The sequence below is a fragment of the Ambystoma mexicanum genome, chromosome 14 (assembly GCF_040938575.1).
Source record: "Ambystoma mexicanum isolate Mex_15411 chromosome 14, UKY_AmexF1_1, whole genome shotgun sequence".
NCBI classification, from domain to species: domain Eukaryota; kingdom Metazoa; phylum Chordata; class Amphibia; order Caudata; family Ambystomatidae; genus Ambystoma; species Ambystoma mexicanum.
In genome coordinates this window covers 219,742,916-219,767,756 of record NC_090940.1, presented here as the reverse complement: position 1 = coordinate 219,767,756, position 24,841 = coordinate 219,742,916, and the positions used below count along the sequence as shown (strand labels likewise).

Sequence of the window (24,841 nt, the reverse complement as noted above, 5' to 3'; positions counted from 1 at the left end):
CTGACCTTTTGGAAGCAGAGATCATGACAGCTGATATACCTGAGGGGTCAGGGGCATGGATTGTGACAGCACTCCGCCCTAAGGCCCCTCTCAAGGTATTTCCTCCATCTGGCCCTGGTTTGGTCGGATGGTTCCAATGAAATCGTCTTACCAGGCATGGCGCATAGACATGCTCGCTAGGCTCCCATGTCCTGTCCTGAGGGCCGTATCCCTTCCAGTCCACTAAGTAATATAACTTGGGCCTGGTGAGTTTAGAATCTAGGATGTCCTTGACTTCAAATTCAGGTTCTCCGTTAACCAGTACCGTATTTGGTGGTGTTTTGACTCGAGTTCCAGGCTGAACAGGTTTTAAGAGTGACACGTGGAATACGGGATGGATCCGCATATTTGGTGGTAAAGCTAGTTTTACTGTCACAGGATTTATAATAGCCTTGATAGTATAGGGCCCTAGATATCTGGGACGAAATGTTCGAGTTCCTTTTATGGGCACGTGCCGAGATGCCAACCAGACTTCATCTCCGACTTGGTAGTCTGGGGCTTTTCTTTGATGTTGATCAGAGAATCTTTTCTGTCTTTCTTTGGCTTGGATCAAGTGTTCTGCTGCCTTTTTGAAGGCTTGAGTGATGGTCGTATGTAAAGTGTTCACTGCGGGCATATGCAAGGCCATGGGGGTATCTAATTCGGAAGTACGTGGGTGCCTTCCATATACGGTACAGAATGGACTCTGTCCGGTACTGGTGTGTAGCGAGTTTTATAGGCATATTCGGCTATCCACAGCACATCCTTCCAGCTTTCTTCCACTTGATGTAACATGCACCGTAGGTATTGCTCTAGTGTCTGATTCGTCTGCTCCGTTTGGCCATCAGTTTGGGGATGGTGACTAGTGGACACACGAATATCAATTTTGGCAATTCCACAACTCTTCCTCCAGAAGTTAGACACAAACTGACTCCCTCGGTCAGAAATCAGGACGGAGGGGAAACCATGCAATCGTACGATTTGTTCTAAAAACACCTTTGCCAGACTGGATGCGTTTGGTAGACCCTTAAGCGGAATGAAATGGGCCATTTTAGAGAATAGGTCAACAACCACTAGGATAGTGTTGAACCCATGACAGGGAGGCAGATTTGTGATGAAATCGAGGGAGAGTGTGTGCCAAGGTGCAGGTGGAGTTTCCAGAGGTTTAAGAAGGCCTGCAGGTCTTTGTTTCAGGGATTTATTTTATGCACAAATGCCACATGACAGAATAAACTGTGTAATGTCCTTTCACCAGGTCAGCCACCAATAATTTCTTTTCACCTTGGCTAGGGTCTTGGAAATTCCTGGATGTCCTTCTATCAGAGGGTCGTGATTACCAGAAATTACTTGTTTGTGTAGTGCCTTATTCGGTAGATATAAATGCCCTCTGAAATACGGGAGTTGGTTCTTTGTTGTGTAATGTTCACCTTGAGTGGTCCAGTCTTGTAGAGCCTCGGTGTTCATTAAGAGCCGAATTTCCTTTTGGAGTTCGTCCAGAGATAACGTTGTAGTCCTAGTAGTTTGTCACCCGGAATAATGGCCACCGGGTCTGGGGTTGAGGACAAAACCAAGGAACTCGACTTCGGGGACATGGAAGGAGCATTTTTCCAAGTCTGGCATATAGCTGGTGCTGTCGGAGTTTCGCAAGGACGGAGCAAACATGCCTGACATGGTCCTGTTTGGAAGAGGAGTACACCAAGATGTCGTTGATGTAAACTAGGGCACATACGTCGATCAATTCCCATAGTACATCGTTCATGAAGAACTGGAACGCGGCTGGAGCATTGCAAAGCCCAAAGGGCATCAGCTGAGATTCATACAGCCCATACTTAGTACGAAAGGCGGTATTCCATTTGTCTCCTTTCTTTACACGCACGAGATGGTATGCGCCCCCCCCCCCCCCCCCGAGGTCCAATTTGGTGTAAATTTGGGCATCCTTGACTTGGTCCAGAAGTTCTGGGATAAGGGGTAGTGTTACGCTCACCTGATATCCCTGGGGGAGTCTGGAAGGCTCTGAGATCTGGAACCATGGATGTCTAGTTGCCCAGTGCTGAATAATGAATCTGCAATTACAGAAGGGAGGATTTGTGATAACTGTCTCTAATGGGTGAATCTCCCACCTCCCTCTGACCGATTCCCTTCCCACTGGGTTCTTTTCTCACCTTAGTAATTTGTAGAGTGAGCTATCTGTCCTGCGTTTCTTGTGCAGCGGCTCTTGACGTTTGTTGGCGAGCTGCCAGAGTTGCTTCACTGGTGCAGTACGCCTTCCTTGGGCCCAGGCCTGCTGTGACCACGAATCCGCTGGTAGGCAGGTAGGTTTGTTAATTGTAAGTCTTTGTTCTATTTATGGTGGGAATTTGTTAATGTCTTTATCTCCTACTTTTCAGGTGCAAAGGTCTTGATGCTGGCGTGCTGGATAGAGAGGCACGTTTCTAGGTCAGAGAAAGTGCGAAGTGCAGCGCCTTTATTGTCTTTTAAAGGTAGCCTGTGTTTTCTTCTTCTTCTCCTCATATGCCGCTGTGGTGCTGCGAGTGGATGAGAGCGCATTGAAAAACAGGCCCCCGGAATCCGTTAAGGTAAGTACAGTGCTGCGCGGTTGTTTAATATTGAAAGCGAACCTGAATATGTCTCTATTCCTTTGCAGATATTGCTGTGGTGCTCCGGATGGAAGCGTGGCGTAGCGGGATGGAATTCAGGTAAAACTGATGGAATTCGATGTTTTGGAAGCGCGCGTTCTAATATTGTTTTTCCCTTTCTCGTTATTGCAGGTCGCAATGTTTGAACAGCAGCTGTTGTAGTGGTTCGCCAGAAGTCCTTAAGCTAGTACTCACAGGTGAGTGATGTTTCTTCTTCTCTCGGTTTCCACAGATTGCAGCCCAGTTGAGATGCTGAGTGCTGGATGGTGTTTTCTCAGGTAAGACGGAATAATCTTGTTCTTGATCTTGCAGGATTACAGGAAGATGCTGAAGACCAGGAGCTGGACACGGTGAGCATCACGTTGCTGGTTGCAGAATAACACGAAGCATGTTCTGCAGTCAGCGTGTTCTGCAGTCAGGGTGTGGTTTATATAGCCCAGGTAAAGTAGTACCAGGCAAAGGAGTTCCAGGCCTGCCACACCCAAAACACTAGACCGCATGGCTTGGTTCTTAGAACTAGACTGTGTGGGTGCTTCCATGTTAGATTTAAAGGCCCATGTACATAAATGGGACCTAGTTTGAACAGCCCTTCCTTCCTACATATGAGCCTGGTGCCAAAGGCGCCAGGACCGGCTCCAGAAGCTCTTTTGCAGTGGTTTTAAGGCCCTCAGGGTTCTGGTGGGAGCCTGCGTGTGGCACAATGTGTGCCCCCTCACAGTGGTCATGACAGCTTGCCACTGTGTAAGAACAGTATGAATACTTGGCATTTGCTTTATTTCAAGAAAGACCCTGTTCTATGAACACTTGGCATTCGCTTTATTTCAAGGGCTTTCAGATGCAGCAATATTAATGATGCAGCTGTGTGATATGCAAATAGTGTTTGTGGGTTGAATCACGTATAGCACCCAGAGAATTGATAACTAGTACATGCCCTGAGGAGGACCCGATAGCAGGTGGAAACACGTGTTGGCATTACTTATAATTGTCTTTGGTACGAGACACTCATATGATAATTGGGTATCTTCCATGATTGCTTTGGTATAATCCATCAGATAATTTAGCATCTTTGTTTTTGGCAACAAGTTACTTGTATGGACATTGGGCCTTTTCTAGGATCACTTTGGTATTATACATCAATATCAGAATTTGAGGAAGCTACTGTCTAGAATGTGAAAAATGAATTGTATAGGAACATTGTGGTGTTCTTGGTATATTGTGCCAATACAGGGGCAGGGTAGTATCACTTTTGAGTCAGTGTGGAACAAAGTGCCTAATGGTGATTATCGTATTATATGTTTAAAATCTCCACTCAGTACAATAAATGTTGACACTGTTCTTCACCAAATCTTTTCAGTTTCCACAAAATGTGTTCACAAATGTATGTGAGTGGTTCTTCAGTGCAGGTTGGGGAATCCTTTTATCCAGTCTTCTGGTATCATACTTCTTTTTTGTTTCCTTCTTTTAACAGAACCATTAACCCTTTTCTGGAAAAACACACAGCTACACACACATCTCTGCCGCTTGTGGCGTGTGTGCTCGGGAATGATTTCGTACAGCTGAGCGAGCTCTCGTTTCATGTGTCATCCAGGGTGTCATCTCACATCTTCTCTGCCTGCCTGGGTATTTTAGCAACCCCCAAACAATGTTACAAACCTGCTTTGTCTTTAAACATTACAAACATGGTTGGTGGGCACAGAGATATATATTAGCAGACATGCCAACATTCGTCAGGCCCTGAGAGGGAGATTTCACGACAGCAATCGGGAGAAAGTATTTTTCCCATAGGATTGCATTGGCGTTATAATTATTTTAAGCTGGAGACAGTAAAAAATAGCCCCATTTTTCATTCAGAAATCGGGAGTCTCCTGCTTAAATCGGAAGGGTTGGCATGTATGTATTAGTGTGTGCTGCACGCCCTCCACTCCGCACAGTTTAATACTTAGCACACCCTTCAAGTGTGTTGAAGTAACTCAGGCGGAGGCCAACAAGCAGGTAAGCTTTTATTTAGAAGGATCCCGTAGCCCCAGAGCCCACACACCATCCAACGGCTCTCCCTTCTCCAACTGCCGCTCCCCCCACCCGGGTTCTTATTACAGGATGGAGGGAAATTTCGGGAAGCAAGAGCTACCCACTACAGTTGTGGATCACTTTGGGAACAGCAACGGGAATTTGCTACAGTGTCGATGGCCACTGGGTTAAACTACAATGAGCGTGGGCGCCCGGTGCATTCCGTGCTTTTATTTTGAAACTGGGCCCGCCCGAGTGCCCCTGACAGTTAGTTGCTCGTGCTCACAGGTGCTGTCGCGGTCACGCTGCGTGGTCATCGCACAGGGCACGGCGCTGCCTCCGCCGGTTCTTCTTGCATCACTATACCCAGGCGCTGTTCTCGGCCAGGTGAAGGGATGTGTGCCGAGAGGGGCTGGCTCGCTGATTGGCTGCGGCGGGACAGCGATTGTCCCGCTCGACCGTTGATTGGCTGCGGGGGAGAGCCGTGCGGTGCGGGCGCTTGGCTTCCTCTGGTGCAGACTCAGCACCCAGAGACAAACAGGGGGCTCGGCGGAGGGTGAGAGCAGCATCCCTGGGGTGCGCGGAGCAGCGGAAGCCCCGGTCGCCGCACAGCTTGGGGGAGTTTTCTTCTGCGAGACTTCGAGTCCGACTGCTGGAGAAGAGCCGACGCCGCGGCTGCACCGGGAGCGGGGTATGTATCGCTCGGCGAGGAGACGGAGGTCGGGCGTCTGTCAGTGGGCACCCTGGGGTGTGTATCCTCGAGCGGGCGGGCGGTCGGCTGGGTGTTGCGGCAGCCGCCCGTGTGTACTATCCGGAGAGAGGTGCCGTTGTTTACAGCAGCCGCGCCTGCCCAACGGGCCCCCTCCCTCCCTTCGTTGTGGGGTTGGTCTCTGCCCAGGTGTAGCTGCTCCGTTTCCTGCCTGCAGGTAGCGCCCCCTAGTGGCGGGGGGAGGCACGCGCCATATCCGTGGCGGCTCAACCTTCCCGTGTTCTCAGTTCTATTTTCATGTCTCCCGCCTGTCTTTGCTCTGTAGTCTGCGCGAGTGGCGTCTGCATAGTACTGCGCGGGCGTGCACTCTAAAAATAGCTTTTCTGTCTGCATGTGCGTGATCTGTTCTGACCTGTGTGCAGGCGACCTGCGTGCACTCTGCATGGATAATTGATGTGCGCGAACGGTCTGCGTGCACATTTTTAATCCGTGTATGTACTCCTTACGCAAGGCGCGTGTTGCATGATTGACTGCACGTGTGCACGATGTATTAATAAGAGAATTGCTATGCGGGTACTGCATATGCATTGATTGTGTGAATTCCAAATGGATGATGCTCGTGTGTGTACTTTGTCTTGTGGCATCTGTGAGTGGACACTATCCGTATGGAAGGAATCATTTGCATGTACACTGCATAGGTGTTTACGCTGTATGGAGAATCTGCGTGAGTGGATGAGTGATCCACGGTGTGGGTAATATGCATCTTTACTCTGCATGGGTAATCTACGTGTGCATCCTGTTTGAGTAATGTGCGCGTTTACGCTTCATGGATGATCATATACACGTCCGCATGGGTGATCTGTGTGTGTAAAAATATGTCTTTACTCGGTATGGATAATCTATGTGAGTGTACTATGTATGAGTAACATACGCCTTTGCTCGGTTTGGATGCGCACGTATCCTTGTAAGGGTAACTCATATATACGTTTATTCTGCATGGATGATTTGTGCGTGTACACTGTGTGGGTGACATATGTCTTTCTACCTCATGGATAATGTATGTGTGCACGTAAATGGGTATAATATACGTCTTTATTCGGTCTGGATGATCTGTGCCTGTCCCGTGTGTGGGTAGTATGCGTCTTTACTCGGCCCGTGTGATAACCGGCTGCGTGCCCCCTGTACGGGTGATATACGTGTGCACTATGCGTGCCCCCTGTATGGGTGATATACGTGTGTACGGTGCGTGCCCCCTGTACGGGTGACATACGTGTCTACTGTGCGTGCCCCCTCATGGGTGATACGCGTGTGTACTCGGTATAGATGATGTGCGTGTCCCCTGTACGGGTGATATACGCGTGTACTGTGCGTGCCCCCTGTACGGGTGATATAGGTGTGCACTGTGCGTGCCCCCTATATGGGTGATATACGTGTGTACGGTGCGTGCCCCCTATATGGGTGATATACGTGTGTACGGTGCGTGCCCCCTGTATGGGTGATATACGTGTCTCTTGTGCGTGCCCCCTCTATGGGTGTTACGCGTGTGTACTAGGTATAGATGATGTGCGTGTCCCCTGTACGGGTGATATGCACGTGTACTGTGCGTGCCCCCTGTACGGGTGATATACGTATGCACTGTGCGTGTCCCCTATATGGGTGATATGCGTGTGTACGGTGCGTGCCCCCTGTACGGGTGATATACGTGTGTACAGTGCGTGCCCCCTGTATGGGTGATATACGTGTGTACTGTGCGAGCCCCCTGCATGGGTGATATACGCGTATGCGTGTCCTCTGTACTCGTTGTAGATGATCTGTGCGTGCCCGTTGTATGGGTGATATACGCGTGTGCGGTCTGGGTTATAAACGTGTGTACTGTGCGTGTCCCTTGTAGGGGTGATATACGTGGTGTGTAATCGGTATAGATTATGTGTGCGTGCCCCTTGCATGGGTTATACGTGTGTGCGTGCCCACGTGTGTACTCGGTATAAATGATCTGTGCGTGACCCCTGTACGGTGATAAACGTGTGTACTCGGTATCCCCTGTGTGTGTTTCCTTTATATGTTAGTATACGTATTTCCTCGATATGAGTGATCTGCTTACTTTGTCTGAATGACTTGTTTGGCCGGTGCGTGAGCGCGCGCGCGCTACTACGTGTGCACTTGCGGGTTCTGAATGGATGATGCATGTTGTGTTTAGCACGGTTTCGCTGATGGTGTACTTCGTGTTAATGTTGGTGCATTCTGAGGGAGCTCAGCGACATTATGACCATTGATTTGTAGACCATGCAGATGTAGAACTGGACGAGCAATGTATGTGCGCCTGCCGCCTGGCACGCGAAGAACACGAGTGCACGACAGTGTGGCAGTTGCCAGGGCCGCCCCGAGAAACGGTGGCACGTGCCCGGCTCGCTGCCATCTCACAGGCCCGCGGTGTATTCTGGTCCTCGTTGGGCTGCTTCATCTAGCTTTTAATTGTGTCTTTATATAAAATACATGGGGGATGGTGGCCACACAAGGCGGGGACATATCTTGGGGTACACGTGTGAAGAACCGCAGTGTCTCCTTGGTTGGGTCACTCCGTGTCCCAGAGTCTGTCCACCTGGGTCCATCTGGACAGAATCAGGGAAAGATGCAGTTAAAAAAGTGTCCTGGAGAATATTCAATCATCCGTGTTCCAACTGTTACCGGTTCATTTAACCACTGCGTTACCTGTCTATAAAATTGTGTGCTGTAGAGTGCAAGGCTGTGGTGTTGTATACTAACTAGCATGGGCACAACCCTCCGTGTCGCTGCGCCCCACTCCCGGGCCCAGTATTCTGTTCCCATCTGTGTAGAGCGTGCACACGTCCCAAATATGGTTTCAGGTGCAGCACGCACGACACGCGTGCAAATGTTTCGCTGGAAGTATTGTGGCATTTTACATAGATCTTGATAAACGAATATCTACATGGGAGCTAGCGTGAAACGGTCCTGTTTTCCTATCAGCGCAGTAGGCTTTGCACGTTGGCTTTTAAGGCTTCCCCGTATGCGGCGTACCTGTTCTCACAAGATCCCCTGCTGCGGTGTGGCGGACCCTCGTCTCGAGTCCCAGCTCTCCCGTTGACGCGTGTGATCTTTGGGTTTCCCCGGCCTCGCTTGCCCAGAACACAGAACCCCTGCCACTGGGACACAATTGCACACACTGAGTGGTGGGTTTGTGTCTTGCAGCCTTAAGGACAAGTTGTTTTTATTTCGGTGCGTGAGTGGGGTGTTTGTTTGGAACGAAAACAATGATTAGACATTTAACGTTTTTTTTTCTCAAATCGGGGCACGCTTTTAAAAATGACTTCCTTACTCACAGTGCCTTTGTATTTAAAAAGAGAGAACAAAATACATACATTTCTTGTTTTCGAGGGAAGGAAAACTAGACACCCAGCGACCAAATCATACACACATCCGGAAATGATCGTGTTCGTCAATGGGATTTTTTTTTCCGTATCCTTATTGCATTATATTGTATTATGCTTTTTTTGGGGAGTGGTGGGCAGGGGGATGGGCGATATCTTTTTTCATATGAGTGAAATCATTCTCCCCCTTCAATTCCCACTTTATGTTGTAGTAGAATAGGTTTACCCGGAGCCTAATGTAGGTTCCAAGTGGGTAACTGCTCCAGCCAAAACAGGGGTTCCCTTGAGCTCCCCTTGGCTCACCTTGTGGTAGCAATGGCTGAGCATCAGGGCTGGTCTGGCCTTAAGGGAACTCTGAAGATTTCCCTGTAGGACTTGGCACTCTGGCCCTCTATTGTGTTGCATTTCCACATTTTTCCATAGCAAAAGGGTTGGGCTTGGTGAAAATGTGTAATTTGGGGCCACTCATACAATTATTTCCAGGGCCTCTTTTGTTTCCCAGTCCACCCCTGCTGAGTTTCATGGCCAAGCGCTGAGAACGAGATCGGGTGGACAGGAATGCAGGGTAAAACGTAATTCATTGAACAACGGTCAAAGTCCAGTTTCTGTGGTCAGGTGGGGTCTTGGCAGGCGGTGGGCTCCACCAGGGCATCTTCGTGTCAGGTCTTTGGTGTAGCACCTTTTTTATCTTTCAAAGACTAGTGCGCAGAGAAGGGTCTGACCTGGGTATGAAATTGGCTAAGGCACCAATGAAAAAAAATAGCTCACAGTGGCAAATGGTAATTCATTCCTTTTTGTAACAGACTGTTTGAGTAGAACCCAAAGGGATATTTTTGGTAAACGTGTTGCAATTTGTGCATTTTAAGAAATATTTGTCCTGTAACACTGGTCAAAAGTTCTAGCTGCAGAGTTAAGTAACTCGGAAAACGTAATTGGGTGGAGCGCGAACATTGTCACACTGGGCGCCTCGCTGACAAAGAATCCATCTGCTGTGCATTCTGAGACATCCATTGCAAATGACCTTACATTAGTGATTTGACCTCAGTGATGGGTATGATGTGATTCATCAAGCTCACTTAAAAAAAATGAGAGATTTTGAACAGAAAAAGATGACACTATCGTTCATACAGGCCCAAATAAAGGAAAAGGGGGGCACAGCATTATTAACAAGAGTACATAATGCATTGTTATTCGTGAAAGCCCAGCCAACACGTGTTTCGAGCCAAAACCCTTCGTCGGGGATGTTTGCTAGGTAATGTTCGGCAACTGTTGATGATTTCAAAAGCAATGCCGGTGGGCAGCCAGTAAATCGCTGCTGCCGTCATCGGGGCCGAAGATAAATAGTGATGCCACACTGGAGTGTGGAGAAAGATAGGAGGTCGAACGCAGTATGATAGCTGCACACTTTGGCCCAAAAACCTGGCGCACTCTCCCCAAAAAAATGGCCCACCCGAGTATGTTGGGCCTGCATTGCGGACATTGCCCTACAGGGATCGAAATTAAGCGTGGCCGAGCAGGGGCTGAAAGGCAGCTCTTGGGAATCCGCATTTACAAGTTACCAGGCACTACCATTGGGGAACAAGGAACTTTTACACACCGTTCAGAAAATCTAACTTAAACATGAAATGCAAAATTATAATTTTGTTCATTATTTAGGATCTCTTATGCTTTTAATGTCGTATAGCTATGTCCTAATGTGTATTTATAGATTGTCCCAAATGCACAGTTACATTGACATAGATATGTCTGCATTAATTGGCATAGGGAGACAAAAGTAGCTCCTGGTAGTTGTTGGCGTCTGGCTAACCAGGCTCTCCTTGGCACGAAGATGGGGCTAAATACCTCCCTGGTCCCCTCAGTTTCGAACCCTGCCCTTTTTCCCAGTAGGCCAGTCGGAGCCTGGCCTAAGGGCGTACTACAGGTAGGTAGAGCAGACCCTAAATCTTTATGGATCGGGGAGGGGGTGAGGGGCTGGTAAGGAATTCAGGTCCCAATCAGAAGGCTGCCTCCATTCAGTCATTTTGTTGGCCGCCCAATCAGTGGGGCCGTTGGTTAACATTGAAACGTTGCATGCTTTTTCCTGTGCATTCTCTAGGAGATAGGGATTCCTGTCTGAATGCAGGCATCTTCCACGTCCCAGCCCTGTCGGATCTGCTCACTATGGCCTTGGAACGTCGAGGCCAGCAGAGCTAGGTCCATGGTTGGGTACGCCTGTATCAAATTCCCCATAGCAACATGATCTGGGGGCAGCACTGTTCCGGGGATTGTACATGCGAGTCACTGGCAGCTCCACAGCAGCTTTGCAGGAGTACTCACATAGGCAACAACGGAGTACATGGTGTACCCTCCCCCTGCGAGGGAATTGGTACCTCGGAGGGCACATACAGTATTCAGTATTCAGGCCTCATATGCATCCCTGTATTTAGGACTCATCAGGACAAACGTTGGCAAACCAGTCTGGTAAAAAGTTTAAAAAAAAGATGGCATATTACAGTAGAGTTGTATGGTTGGTGAGCGGGCACACCTAGGTGTGTTTAGTTATCCATTACTTTAAATCATGTGAGTGGGGTGCAAACCCTCTGATTAGTGTCTCTGTGCCAGGCACTGAAATAGAACATGGGGAAAAGGGCCCAAGGTTGGATAGCCGTTGGTGAGGGCTGCACACCCCAAAGACCACTCAGGCTTGTTATGCTCAGTTCGTTCTTGTACAATTCCAGAGAAATAAAACATATTCTGTTTAAATGCTGTCTGATGATCACTTTTATCGAGTGAAAATAATGCCCAGGTGCGGTTTATGCCAATGCATTTCGGACTTGCAGGTCCTTCAAAACTCTGCATCTCGTTGACTGGTGATTCACAATGATCACTGAGGCGATGCCCATTGCCACTTCATGCCATCCAGGTACAACCCCTATTCTGTGGTAGGTGCACACATCTTCCTGATGCATGGCAGCAAAGGAGCTGCAAAAAATATCCGTGCGGCATAGTTATAACAGAAATGCGCACTACCATACTACACCAGTTTCCATCGTCATGTGACGAACCCCAGGACCTCCTGCTGGGATATTTAAAACGCCTTCCCAATTTAAAATGTAGAAATAACTTCCTCAGGTTTCGTGTAAATCTCATTCCAACAAGAGAAGTACTATTTGCCAGACACAAGGACCAATATGCCAATAAGCTATGCACACGCTGTGAAAACTGAAGCATTCAAACACTCAGACATATCATGGCACATTGTTTTGGGACTCAGTTTAAGAATTCTGAAGTTCTCAAGATTTGCAGATCATGATTGGTGGATTGAAACGCTTACACATAATTCTAGCTGAGGTTGACACAAGTTGAATAAAAAGCACAACTCATAATGAACAAAAACATTGCTTTTTATTCAAAAAGCCCAAATAATTAGGCCATTCCCTCACAAGACCAACTTTCATACATGTGTAAAACAATACATGTTTAGCAAAAATAGCAAAAATATGCTTCCTCTTATCTCATCACAAAAGGAACGGCATACAAAAAACACAACAATAAAGTGACCAATACGAATCTGGTTCTTATTGTGCCAGACTCACAGTACTGGACATTTAAACAACCAACAGATATATCTCGTTGTGAGTCCACAAAGTGAATACAAAAAGGAAAATGCACACATTTTGTATTCTACTAGAAGAGACAATGAGCTATATATGTCTTCAAAGTTGAGTTATGTCGGGAGTCCTAAACCTAAGCACCCTGCACTAGTTTCAACCTTGTCCCATTGGGTAGTGCTTTTCTTCAGGACTGGAAACAAGAAATTCGGATGGGCACCACAGCATCTTTTCTTATTGGAGAAAATAAATTCTGGTGGTCCTAGGGCAAAAACACACAAAGAAAATCAGTGTGTTGAGGGAAATTAAATGTGTGAACATCAACCTAAGATCCAAGGGATACTCACAATTGTAAGGCTGTTCTGGAAGTATCGTGCCTTATGAATACTGAAGGGTACCTAAAACAAACCCCATAAAGTACAATGAATATCTTGGCTTTAGAAGTCAGAGTGAACTATTAAAGCATGGAAAGTTAAAATAAGTGTGCCAAAAATGATGCACTTACAGAATGAGAATGCCTTTGTCCACAGAATTTTGGTGGAGTACTGATCTCAAGGGGCTGGCATGGTGGCACTAGATGGAGGATCTGTGGAAACATAATCAAACAGAGCATATGAGCAAAGTATGCTCAATGCTCTTAGCGGCTGGCAGATCTCATTGTGTTCACATGGTTACATCCGAAGAAAACTGGAACAGAAATCAGTAAGTCCTATCACACTAACCTCGGGCCGTGAAGTTGTCGGCACGATAAACGGAGGCAGGACGGTCAGACTTGGAGTGCCCACGGCATGTGGGTCTCATGTATATCTGAGTGGAAATGTGAAAAGGCCCGGCGGCAGTGGTAACTAAGTAACCTGCCGTCCCGTCGAAGCAAAGGATTATGGGTTGCAATTCCATTTCCTAGCAGCCCATGCCTCTTTTTTTAAAACTCTTTTTTATTAATGGTCACGTATAGGCCGCCACATCACAGCACAATTGTTTAACAGTTACATCAAGGGTAGAATATCCGTTACATTTCACATAGCAATATTATGAAGACAAGTCATCATCGGCAATCATGTTACATAGGTAGGGTCTGAACGGGCCCCAAATGTCCTTGGGCCTGCATGCCGAGGGGCGGGTTAAAACAAACTGTTCCTCTGACTCGTTGACATGTGTCAGTTCTTGAAGGAACTGGTTTAGGGTGGGCGGGAGAAAACTTTTCCATTTCTGTAAAATACATTTTTTGGTAATAGCGCATGCAATGTTAAATAATCTTCTAATTTTCTCTGGTTGCTTGCCAATGTCCCCAAACAAGTATTACTGAGGAGTCAAATCGGGGGGAACCTCAGTGAATTCTTCCAGGAGCTCAGCCACCTCCCTCCAGAATCCCCTCAGTACCGGGCAGTCCCAGTACATGTGAAAGGATCCAGCCTGGGGAGCATTACATTTAGGACAGGCGTCAGAGGCATCCGGTGCAAACCTTGCGATTCTGGCCGGCGTATAATGTAGCCTGTTCAGGATTTTAAATTGAATCACCCTTAGACCAGCATTAAGCGAAACCTTCTTGGATAACGCACAATAGTTGGCCCATTTCTTTTCTTCAATGGTCCCCTGCAAATCCTCTTCCCACTGCTCCTTTATCTGATTTAATGTGGGGGTATGAGCTGGCACGGCTGTGTACAACCTAGCAATCCCCAGGCCATTTTTAGATGTTATCAATTGCACACATGGATGGGGTGGGGGCTCATCCGGGAAGAGGGGCCACCTCTTTTGGAATGCAGACCTCATACGGTAGTATTGCAACATTTTCAGGGGCCCACCCCCCAGTGCCCTCAACAAGAGACCCCGGTCCGCAAAAACACCATTCACAAACATGTCACCCAGTTTCAGTTCCCTGTTAGGGTCCCAGGACTCCTGTATGTTAGTATCATGCGTGGGGGGTATGCCCGGGAAGTCCCAAAGCGGAACCTCTGGGTTGTAGGGGACCTCCACACCCAGCCTCTTAAATATCGCCATACATGCACTGACTGTGCAGCTAACCGGATTGTATGCACATGTGTCTTTATACTTTGGATCGAAAATAACTGACTGTATATTCGTGGGATGTGTGGTGTGTTCCTCTATCCATGCGTGGGGTGTATCGTTCTCGTCATTATACCAATATTTCGCAAATTGAGCTTGGGAGACGTAATAATAAAGTTTGAAATCGGGGGCCACCAACCCTCCAGAGGCATAGGGCTGCGCCATCTTCTCCCAGCTAATCCTAGCAGTCTTACCGTTGCAGAGAAATGTTACCACCATGGATCTAAGCCTGGAGAAGAAGGCCCTGCCCGGCCATATAGGAATATTAACAAATAGGTATAAAAGTTTAGGGAGGACCACCATTTTAAGAATGGCAACACGGCCGGCTAATGAAATTGGGAGCCGCCCCCAGATCTGAAGCTTGGAGCCTATTGCCTGTAGGGATTCCTCGTGGTTATCTGCGTAGAGTGTGAGCTTGTCCCTGGAGACCAGTATTCCCAGGTATCTAATGTGGTCCGCGGACCACTTGAGTCCCACTGTGTCTGAAGGGCATTGAGTGGCAGGAGTTAGGGGGAATATTTCTGATTTCGACATATTTATGGTATACCCGGAATAGTCTGCAAACCCCTGGATCTCAGTCATGACGGGTGCTATATTAGCCTCAGGTTCCCTGACATATAGTAGTGTGTCATCCGCGTAAAGCAAAATTAGCTGGGTGGAGCCCTTCATAGTGATCCCTTTGTCTGAGTGTCTAAGACGGACCGCGGCCGCCATAGGTTCAATGGTCAGTGCAAATAGTAGGGGCGAGAAAGGGCATCCTTGTCTGGTCCCCCTTTCTAGGAGGAACATCTTGGAAATGGTTCTATTGGCCAGGACCCGGGCTCCAGGTTCCGTATATAGGAGTTTTACGTATCGTATAAAGGTGGGACCCACCCCAAACGCCTCAAGCACCGAAAGGAGATAGACCCATGATACCGAGTCAAACGCTTTTTCAGCGTCAAGGGATATGGCCACCGCGCTCCTCGCGGGGTCGATCTGCGCCATGATACCAAAGAGTCGTCTGAGGTTTAGGGCTGTAGATCGAGTAGGGACAAACCCATTTTGATCGGGGTGGACTAGGGTCGGGACTGCCGGCAGAAGGCGATTCGCCAGGACCTTTGCAAAGATTTTAGCGTCTGTGTTTATGAGTGATAAGGGCCTGTAGGACGAAACGTCCTGTGGTGGTCGCCTGGGCTTGTGGAGTACCACTATCATGGCCTCTCTCATAGTTGAGGGCAATCTGCCGGATTCGAGCGCTTCCTCCCACACCTGTAGTAGTATCGGCACAAGTTCCTTGCGGAACTCCTTGTAAAATTCGGCGCCTAACCCATCTGACCCCGGTGCCCTGCCTGTTGATACATCCTTGATTGCTTCCCCAATTTCTTCCATCGTTACCGGCTGGTCCATTGCCAGTCGCACTTCATCCGGGAGCCTAGGGAGGGAGAGGGCCTCAAGATAGGTCCTGATTTCTGCGGACGTTTTCTTATCTTGGTTAGAGTATAGCCTCTTGTAAAATTCCATAAATTACCCATTAATATCTTTATCCCCAAGGAGAACCCTCCCCTGTTGCGTGCGTATGCTCGTGATCAGTGTCGGTTGTTTATCGTGCTTGATTAGGTTGGAGAGCGCCCTGCCAGCCTTGTTGCCCTCCCCGTACCTGCGTGCCCGAATCGGGGCCGCAACATATCGGACCTCCCTCAAAGCAAGCTTGTCAAATTCCTGGAGATTTGTGTGTATATCGGCTAGCACTTTCTTGTCTTGCGTATTTGAATATGCTTTCTCAAGTGCATCTAACTTCCCTTCAACTGCCGATAGTTCGGTCCTCACAGCCCTTAACATACCCGTAGTTCTAGACATCAGTAGACCCCTCATCCAGACCTTGAATGACTCCCATACCATCGAGAGTCGGTCGACCGATCCAATATTATTGGACAGAAACTCCGAAATTTCAACATGAAATGACTCCACCACCCCGGGGTCACTTAACATTCCACCAGACATTCTCCACCTCCTGAAGGGACTCGGGGTGTTCCGGAATAGTAGTTCCAGCAATACTGGGGAGTGATCGGAGAGGGTGCGGGGTAGGATTTCACATCGGTCAACAGAGGGCGTCATAGGCGTGGATACCAGCCAGTAATCAATCCTGGACTCGGAATCATGTACAGAGGAATAAAACGTGTATCTTCTACTGCCCGGGTGAACCTCCCTCCACGCATCAACCAGTAAAAGCTGTGCAATGACATGTCTAAGGTTCAATGCTGTCCTGCTTGGGGGTCTCATCACCGTAGAGGATCTATCAAGAACCGGATCAATGGTCAGGTTGAAGTCTCGCCCCCCCCCACAAGACACCCGAAACATCCAATGCTGTAACCATCTGATATATATCCAGGTAGAAGGCCGGGTCATCAATGTTGGGGCCGTATGTATTAACCAGGAGAAGCTGTTGGTTAGCCACCTCCCCCCAGACCATGACAAATCTCCCCTGGGGATCGACCTTGTGCCCACCAACCCGGAACCCAAGGCTTGGGTGAATAAGGGTGAGAACCCCTCTGGACTGGGTAGAGAAGTCCGTGTGGTACCTCTGGGGACCCCACCCGGGCAGGATGTGAGAATTACCTGTCCCCACTGCATGGGTTTCCTGCAGCATCAGTATTTGTGGATTATGCCTGGAGACGTAGTTGGATATCTTCCTAACCTTAACTGGATTGTTCAATCCCCTCACATTCCACGTTAACAGCTTGACCAGCAGCCCGTCCCTGGGGACCCGAGATGCCACATTAGCCATTTCCAAATCTTACAGGTGCATAGTGTTCGTGCCATGTAAACAGTGCCAGCCCAGCCGCGACCAACATTTTACTTTTCCAACAACAGGCCGTCCCCCTCCATCCTCCTTTCAGAGGTAGCTCCGGAAGGCAGCCAAAACTTTCAACAAAATGTCCCCTCGAGTCCATCCAACAATTGAACATAACTTGCCCTCCACCCTGTCCCACACGTCCCCCCTCATCATCACCCCCAACTTGACGATGTAGCCCATACAACTTATGGAACATTCCACGGGTGGCCATGTTGCTTCACATGGCCGCCGATCAGGTCCAACAGCTCCACCGACCAAAGTGCCTGGTGTACCTCAATCAGTTATTCATATGGGCCCCGGGCCCACGCCGGGTCGACATACAAGTGTTTCTCATTCCACGGGTCTGGGCCTGTTATTTTGTGCTGTTCTGCCCCCTCTGAGAGGAAGGGGTATGGAAGTTTCAATATAATGCATGGCCTCCGCTGGGGACTCGAAGAAATGGGCCCTGCCCGCATGTTGAAGCCTCATTTCTGCCGGGAACATTAAAGCGGATGGGATCTGGCGCTCTCTCAGGAGCTTCTTGACTGGTTCATAGGACCTTCTGCTCGCTTGTACTCCAGAGGAGAAATCAGGATAGAAATGTATGCGACTTTCCTCATAGTAGAGGGTTCCCACCTCTCTTGCTTTTCGCAGGATTGTGTCTCTGTCTCTATAGTTTAGAAGCCGAGCGATTATGGTGCGTGGTGGCGCACCTGGTTTAGGTGCAGGGGCCAGCGTACGATGTGCTCGTTCCACCAAAAATTGTTCAGAGAAGGCCTCTGGCCCAAACAGGGTTTTAAGCAGTGTCTCAAGATGTGTCTCCATTTGGGCCTTCCCAAAAGATTCCGCTACGCCCACCACACGAATATTATTGCGCCTAGAGCGCGATTCTAGGTCCTCGCACTTGCTCTGTAGCTTCGTCATATTTTCCTTAATTTGGGTGATATCGCGGCTATGGTGCGCGATAACGTCTTCATTAGTGCTGATACGGGTTTCAGTTTCCGTTATGCGTAGGCTTTCCTTCTCCACTCTAGCCTTTAAGGAGCCGATGGTAGAGACTATGTCATCCAGCTTAGAGTTTATCGAGCGGAACCCGTTTTAAACTATAGCTGTTAGGTTGTCCAAATTCTCACTGGATTCAGCAGCGGGGATCTCGGTGTCGGCCGAGTGGGCGTCGGCCGATGCGGCCTGTCTCTGACCCCCCGTGTAGGCGTCCATGGGGCCCTTCCTCGGCTTCCCCGGAATCTTGGTGCCCTTAGCCGGCCTCTGTGGTTCCCCCATGAGTAATGGCGTTCCAGGTGACGCAGCACACCGTATTCCACTTATCGGTAGGGGTTTGGTTTTCCGTCCGCTCGAAGACTTGAGCACACCGCCTCAACAAGGGTGGTTGCGGGTCCGATTTAGTTGCTGCCCGGCCAACCCCGTGGCAACCCGCGGCGCCCCCTCTCCGCCCAGCCTCGTCTCCTTACCGGTTGTCTGTATGGGTATTACTACTGCGATTCACTTCGGGTGCCTCGTCCCGCACAGCCCTGTGGGATTTGTAAGGAGTTCTATGGGGCTGAGCATCCGCGGAACCACCACCGGGGCCGGGTCGGGCTTGGAGCAGATACGGGCCGGAGAGTCGTCCACACCGCCGCACCCCAGAAGCCGTATCGTGTCGCCAGAAGAGTGTCAGGGCAGAGCCGGGACAAAGCTCCTCCCCTTTTGGGCCCAGCTGTTCCGGCCGCGGCTCTGTAGTAGACTGCTCTGGAGCTCGCCTCCGGATACCTGTCACTCGGCGCGCCGGTCAATCTGAATCGTGCCGTAACTCCGGCGACCCCGGACCCCGGGCCTCAGGATTTCGTCTGGTCACCCACGGGCAGCCGGGCAAGCACCCCAGCCCGTCCGAGCCGAAACAGGCAGCGCTGGACGGATAAACTAGCTCAGGATTTCTCGGTGGAGCGGGAGCTCTTAGATCAGGCGGCCATTTCCAACGTGCGCAACAGCGCCCCCCCTAGCAGCCCATGCCTCTAAGGCAGGCTTTGTTTCTTTTTACTTTTGTAATTTTTGTTATTTATGTTTAGTATATAATGAAAAATGTAATATGTATTATGAAAAGTCGCATGGTCGGCTAGAACCAATTCAATAAAAATTTTTTTTTAAAAAGATTCATTCTGACCGTAGTTAACAATTCTTGTCGGGACAGGGGTGGCTGAATTGCTGCAGGGTCTAAGGCCTATCACTACAACTCACAGAGCTCAACCAAATGGGATGGAGAGATACACAGGACCTAATGTCACAGTCTTACTGTGCAAGTCTTACATTCCCTAATCTCCAGTAGGACCTAGTGTCCAAGACCCAAAGTTCCAAGTCTCAAATGGAACCTAATTTCTGAGTACAACTTCTCTTCTCTTACACAGTTCTTGCAATTGAGCATTCACCTCCCTTCTTGAGTTTCTGCTTGATGCAGATATTGTCATGCCCTGAGCGCGGGTTACCTTCCCAGGTGGCTGCAACACATGCCAACCAGCAAACACATGTTATTCCCCCTTGCCTGAGGGATATCCATAACTGTTTCTTGCAGGAATGCTTCAATCACCCCACCTGGCTGCTTGTCAGATTGAAGGTATTTTCGCCCGCCAGCAAAGGGTTGCGCTTCACAGGCTCTATCACTCCATCTCGCTCGATTAATGGCTTCTGCCAGGTTCTCGGTTATAGCCCGTAGCTGGCAAATAATACTTCTTCTGGCAGTCAGAGGCTTCTGCCAGTATTGTGTTTTTTTATCCTTTAGCAGGTTAGCAACAAGGCCTCCTTTGTGGTTTCTGGTTCTTGCCAAGATGTGAGCTATAGCGCATAGCAGGCTCTCTGCATTTTGCTCTCCCCGCTGTTTGGTGGTTATCAGAGACTGAGCCATAGCTCTGAGCAAGCTGTGGCTCCCTGTTCTCTCCTTTGCACTTCCTCCTTGTGCACCAAGTCTCTGAATCGCCATCCCAACTCTCTAATGGTCTGTTTCCTCCTGACCTTTTTGATATTCCTTCCTACCCTGTAAAGTGCCTAACAACTCAGAGGTTTGGTGAGGCAGTGCTCCTAGTAGGGCAGCGCTGGGTGGGAATGGGAGAGTATTTTCTCTTACCTGTATTATACTGTGTGTTTCTGATTCCCTATGTCGGGTCCTGAGGAGAGCAAGATGTCCGTCCCCTTTGTTCTCCTCAAAGGCCCAATTACTTCTCTGAATGCACCCCCAGTGTTTATGATCTCCGTCTGTCAACTTGAGGTTGGACAGAAGTTCTCTCAGAAGTGTGCTGATCCACAGGGTGTCCCTGTTTCTATAAAGCGTAAAACTTGCTCGGAAGCAACACAGCAGCGCACTGTACATATGAGAACTCCCCCATCGGCTTATGAATACGTGTTATTGGGCAGCAAAGGAACTGGGGTGGGTAGAGCAAATGGGGGAGGGAAGGGAAGAGCTCCAGAGGAGGAGAATTAGGGTTGAGTGGAGTGATCATGAATGTTGCAGGATGAGTCACAAGCCACTGGCATGTCTGTTATTAAGTAGAACACATTGCGTGCCTCCCCTGAAATAGTGGTGCAGTCTGAGGGTCGCACATCTGAGCGACTTTGATCCTTGTTCCAGTTTAACTGTCGAGATGATCTGCATGTTCACCCACATAATACACTGATTTCTTCCTGATGAAATACCTGCCTTAAGGGGTTTTTGGTGGTGTGGTATGGTGCTGCTCACCGCCTTTGGGGAGGTGCAATAGACTGTAGAGGATTCCCCCATGTGCCAACTCCCGGGAGTTTATCACGTAGCAGGTGACATCCTTTGACCCCGCCAGAATCTCCCAGTCCTCAGGAAAGGGCCCATATAATCAGACCTGTTTCCTCTGAGGCAGGCAAAGCGGGTGCCTGCCCAGGGATCACACCTAAATAGCTCAGGGTGGTTGGGGCGGGCAGGAAGGGGCCCACCCAGACTACTGCCTCTGAGCTCACGGTCGGTAAAAAGTTAAGCATTCCTTTGTTACAACCAAAGGAATGCATATTACAAACGCAGCCACTGGGATGCTCTCGAGACCCACACCATGTGCCCCTTGCACTTTGTGTTGACAGAGCCTTTAAAGTGGGGATAATTTATAAGTGATGGCTCGTTTGGCGAGCCATTGTTTCACACGTATGTGCTTAACATTTCAGTGTTAAGAACTGAACATGAGGCATTTTTACCCTGAAGGCCAGCAAAAGGCATCAGGTAGCTGACTAAACCTATGCATTATTCCAAGAGGATTAACATGCCACACAGAACAAGTTGAAAACTATGTTCTTTATTTTTGTGTCTTTTCATTTGACACACCAAAGCAGTTTTTTTGGTACATTACTTTTTAGTTACATATGGCGCATGCCTGTGAAGGTTAACTGTAATTTTCTTGTTTAAGTATTCTAGTGGCTTTGAACATGGGCTAAATATAGCTGCTCAGCATCAACGCTCTTTTCATTTTCTTAACACGCCAACCACACTGCCTAGTGCACCAGATGGCTCCTCAATTTGACTGGCCACCTTGATTAGGAAAGCAGGGTTCATTGTGTGTCACCATGCAGACAGAAGTCCATGGCAAATCAATGCAGTGATGTGTGCAGCAATTATTTGTGCACTGCACAAGTCACCACCCTGTTGATTAATGGCGTCTATGTGGTGCTCTTCTATGTAACAGCCAGCATGCCTGTTTTTATCTGATGTGTCCCATGTCCATACAATAGCACTCTGGAATGACATTATGGTTACACTGCAGTATGCCAGCACGGACAGCATTCAAGCAAGGCCTTCCCTAAGAGCAGATGACAGAAGAATGATTTACTTGGGCAGCAACAGCTGTATTTTTACATTAGATTTATCTGTAAACTACTTGAATTACAATGTAATGAAACCAGCCTCTTTTGTATAGCAATGATTTATTGATATTGAGGATGAGTTTTGTCACGAGATACAGAGGTGTAGTTTGGGAGTGATGTGTGGCAGTCGGGGTGCATTCTAGTGTTTAGCTCTGGACACCAAGTTGGCTAGAAACTGCCCTGCATATAATGTAACATGGCGAAACTAAACAGCGATGAATAGCGGGATGGTGTGGGCCTCATAGCAATGAGCGGCGAAGCCTCACAGCCCATGATCAAGACCGAGTGAGACTGAGAGAAGTGCCAGAGTTAATGCGAAGTGGAGGGACAAAGTAAGTGGGCAGAGAATCGAAAACTGTAATGAATCAGGGGTAAAGAAAAAGGAAAGTAGAGGACACTCAGAACCTGTGGTGAAAGGACTAGGGTGGGCGTAGTAAGGAGAAGAGACCTGGAGCTCTTCAGGTGGGAAGGAACTGGATGAGAATGAGGGGAAGAAGCAGAGCTATTGAGAAGCAGCGGGGCAAAGGAAGACAAGAGTCACTCACAAACTCGTGAAAGGGGGAATGGGTAGGGACAAGAAGAAGAGAGTAGAGGACGCTCCGAACCTGTGGTGAAAAGACTAGGGTGGACGTAGTAAGGAGAAGAGGGACCTAGAGCTCTTCAGGTGGGAAGGAACTGGGTGAGAATGAGGGGAAGAGGCAGAGCTATTGAGAATCAGCGGGGCAAAGGAAGATGAGAGTCACTCACAAACCCTTGAAAGAGGGAAGAGGTAGAGACAAGAACAAGAGAGTAGTGGACACTCAGAACCTTTGGTGAAAATACTAGGGTGGACATGGTAAGGAGAAGAGAGAACTAGAGCTCTTCAGGTGGGAAGGAACTGGGTGAGAATGAGGGGAAGAGGCAGACCTATTGAGAAGCGGCGGGGCAAAGGAAGACGAGAGTCACTCACAAACTCATGAAAGGGGGAATGGGTAGGGACAAGAACAAGAGAGTAGAGGACCCTCAGAACCTGTGGTGAAAAGACTAGGGTGGACGTAGTAAGGAGAAGAGGGACCTAGAGCTCTTCAGGTGGGAAAGAACTGGGTGAGAATGAGGGGAAGAGGAAGAGCTATTGAGAAGGAGGGGGCAAAGGAAGACGGGAGTCACTCACAAAGTGGGAAGAGGTAGAGACAAGAACAAGAGAATAGTGGACACTCAGAACCTTTGGTGAAAAGACTCGGGTGGACATGGTAAGGAGAAGAGTGACCTAGGGCTCTTCAGGTGGGAAAGAACTGGGTGAGAATGAGGGGAAGAGGAAGAGCTATTGAGAATGAGGGGGCAAAGGAAGACGAGAGTCACTCACAAACCCGTGAAAGAGGGAAGAGGTAGAGACAAGAACAAGAGACTAGTGGACACTCAGAACCTGTGGTGAAAAGACTAGGGTGGACGTAGTAAGGAGAAAAGGGACCTAGAGCTCTTCAGGTGGGAAAGAACTGGGTGAGAATGAGGGGAAGAGGAAGAGCTATTGAGAAAGAGGGGGCAAAGGAAGACGAGATTCACTCACAAACCCATGAAAGAGGGAAGAGGTAGAGACAAGAACAAGAGAGTAGAGGACCCTCAGAACCTGTGGTGAAAAGACTAGGCTGGACGTAGTAAGGAGAAGAGGGGCCTAGAGCTCTTCAGGTGGGAAAGAACTGAGTGAGAATGAGGGGAAGAGGCAGAGCTATTGAGAAGGAGGGGGCAAAGGAAGACGAGAGTCACTCACAAACCCGTGAAAGAGGGAAGAGGTAGAGACAAGAACAAGAGACTAGTGGACACTCAGGACCTTTGGTGAAAAGACTAGGGTCGACATGGGAAGGAGAAGAGAGAACTAGAGCGCTTCAGGTGGGAAGGAACTGGGTGAGAATGAGGGGACGAGGCAGAGCTATTGAGAAGCAGCGGGGCAAAGGAAGACAAGAGTCACTCACAAACTCATGAAAGGGAGAATGGGTAGGGAAAAGAAGAAAAGAGTAGAGGACCCTCATGACTGCTGAACCCATATGCATGCATACATTTGTTAGCCGAGCCCTTGCCCTCACCCAGAATAAATTGGCTCACACATTGTTTGTCAAGTGTTGGCAATAAATGGCCGTAGGTTTTTATTGTACAGATATGGTTATGGAGATAACAATAATCACATATCATGATAGTTAACATACTTTTGGGCACCGGGTCCTGAGGTTACCCCCTCTGGCCTGTGCCCGCCTTCTTATGTCCCACGACTTGTTTTGGGCACTGTACAGTGCCCTGTACTTCTTTTCCTTTGTTCTTCTCCCCTATTTGTAGGGTGGGAGGGTTTTGTGGTAAAGAAGCAGAGGTTTTGGAAGGCACTGAGTAAACAGTGCACCTCCTGTGTGTTTGGGTCCCCGTTCAGGGTCCACAAACTGTTTGTGTTTTCTCAAAGCTGCCGCTCTGTATTTATAAGACCCAGGGAAGCCCTGGGTCTTTGATATGTATAGTAGTGGGGGCTGTTATGTTTCAGCCCCTGGCCGGATAGCCGACTATCTGGCCCCCCAGAGGGGGCAGGTCTTTGAACCTGGTCCCTGCCTGTTGGTTTCCTTAGGTGCTTAGCACCTTGGTGTGTGAAGGAAGGGTGAGGTGATTCCTCACACCTCAACCTTCCTCAGCATTGTGTTGCACAGACTGCGTGTCTCTTTGGCTTGGGGGAAGGAGAGGAGCAGAGAAGGGGAGAGGTTGTGCTGCCCCTCTCCAGGCCTGCTGATGGTAACAGCAGTTAC

The 24,841-nt window shown here is 48.8% G+C and overlaps 1 protein-coding gene across 4 annotated transcripts in view; it reads left to right on the top strand.

Annotated features, from left to right (window-relative positions):
* The first annotated feature begins 5,121 nt into the window (after positions 1 to 5,121).
* CDKL1 (cyclin dependent kinase like 1) overlaps positions 5,122 to 24,841 on the top strand; it is a 1,210,180-nt gene continuing 1,190,460 nt past the window's right edge. For 3 of the 4 annotated variants that reach the window (XM_069638983.1, XM_069638981.1, XM_069638984.1), the window contains exon 1: positions 5,122 to 5,352. The gene's annotated coding sequence lies outside the window, so the exon portion shown is untranslated. The remainder of the gene's footprint in view (positions 5,353 to 24,841) is intronic. The other variant, XM_069638982.1, reaches the window with a different exon arrangement.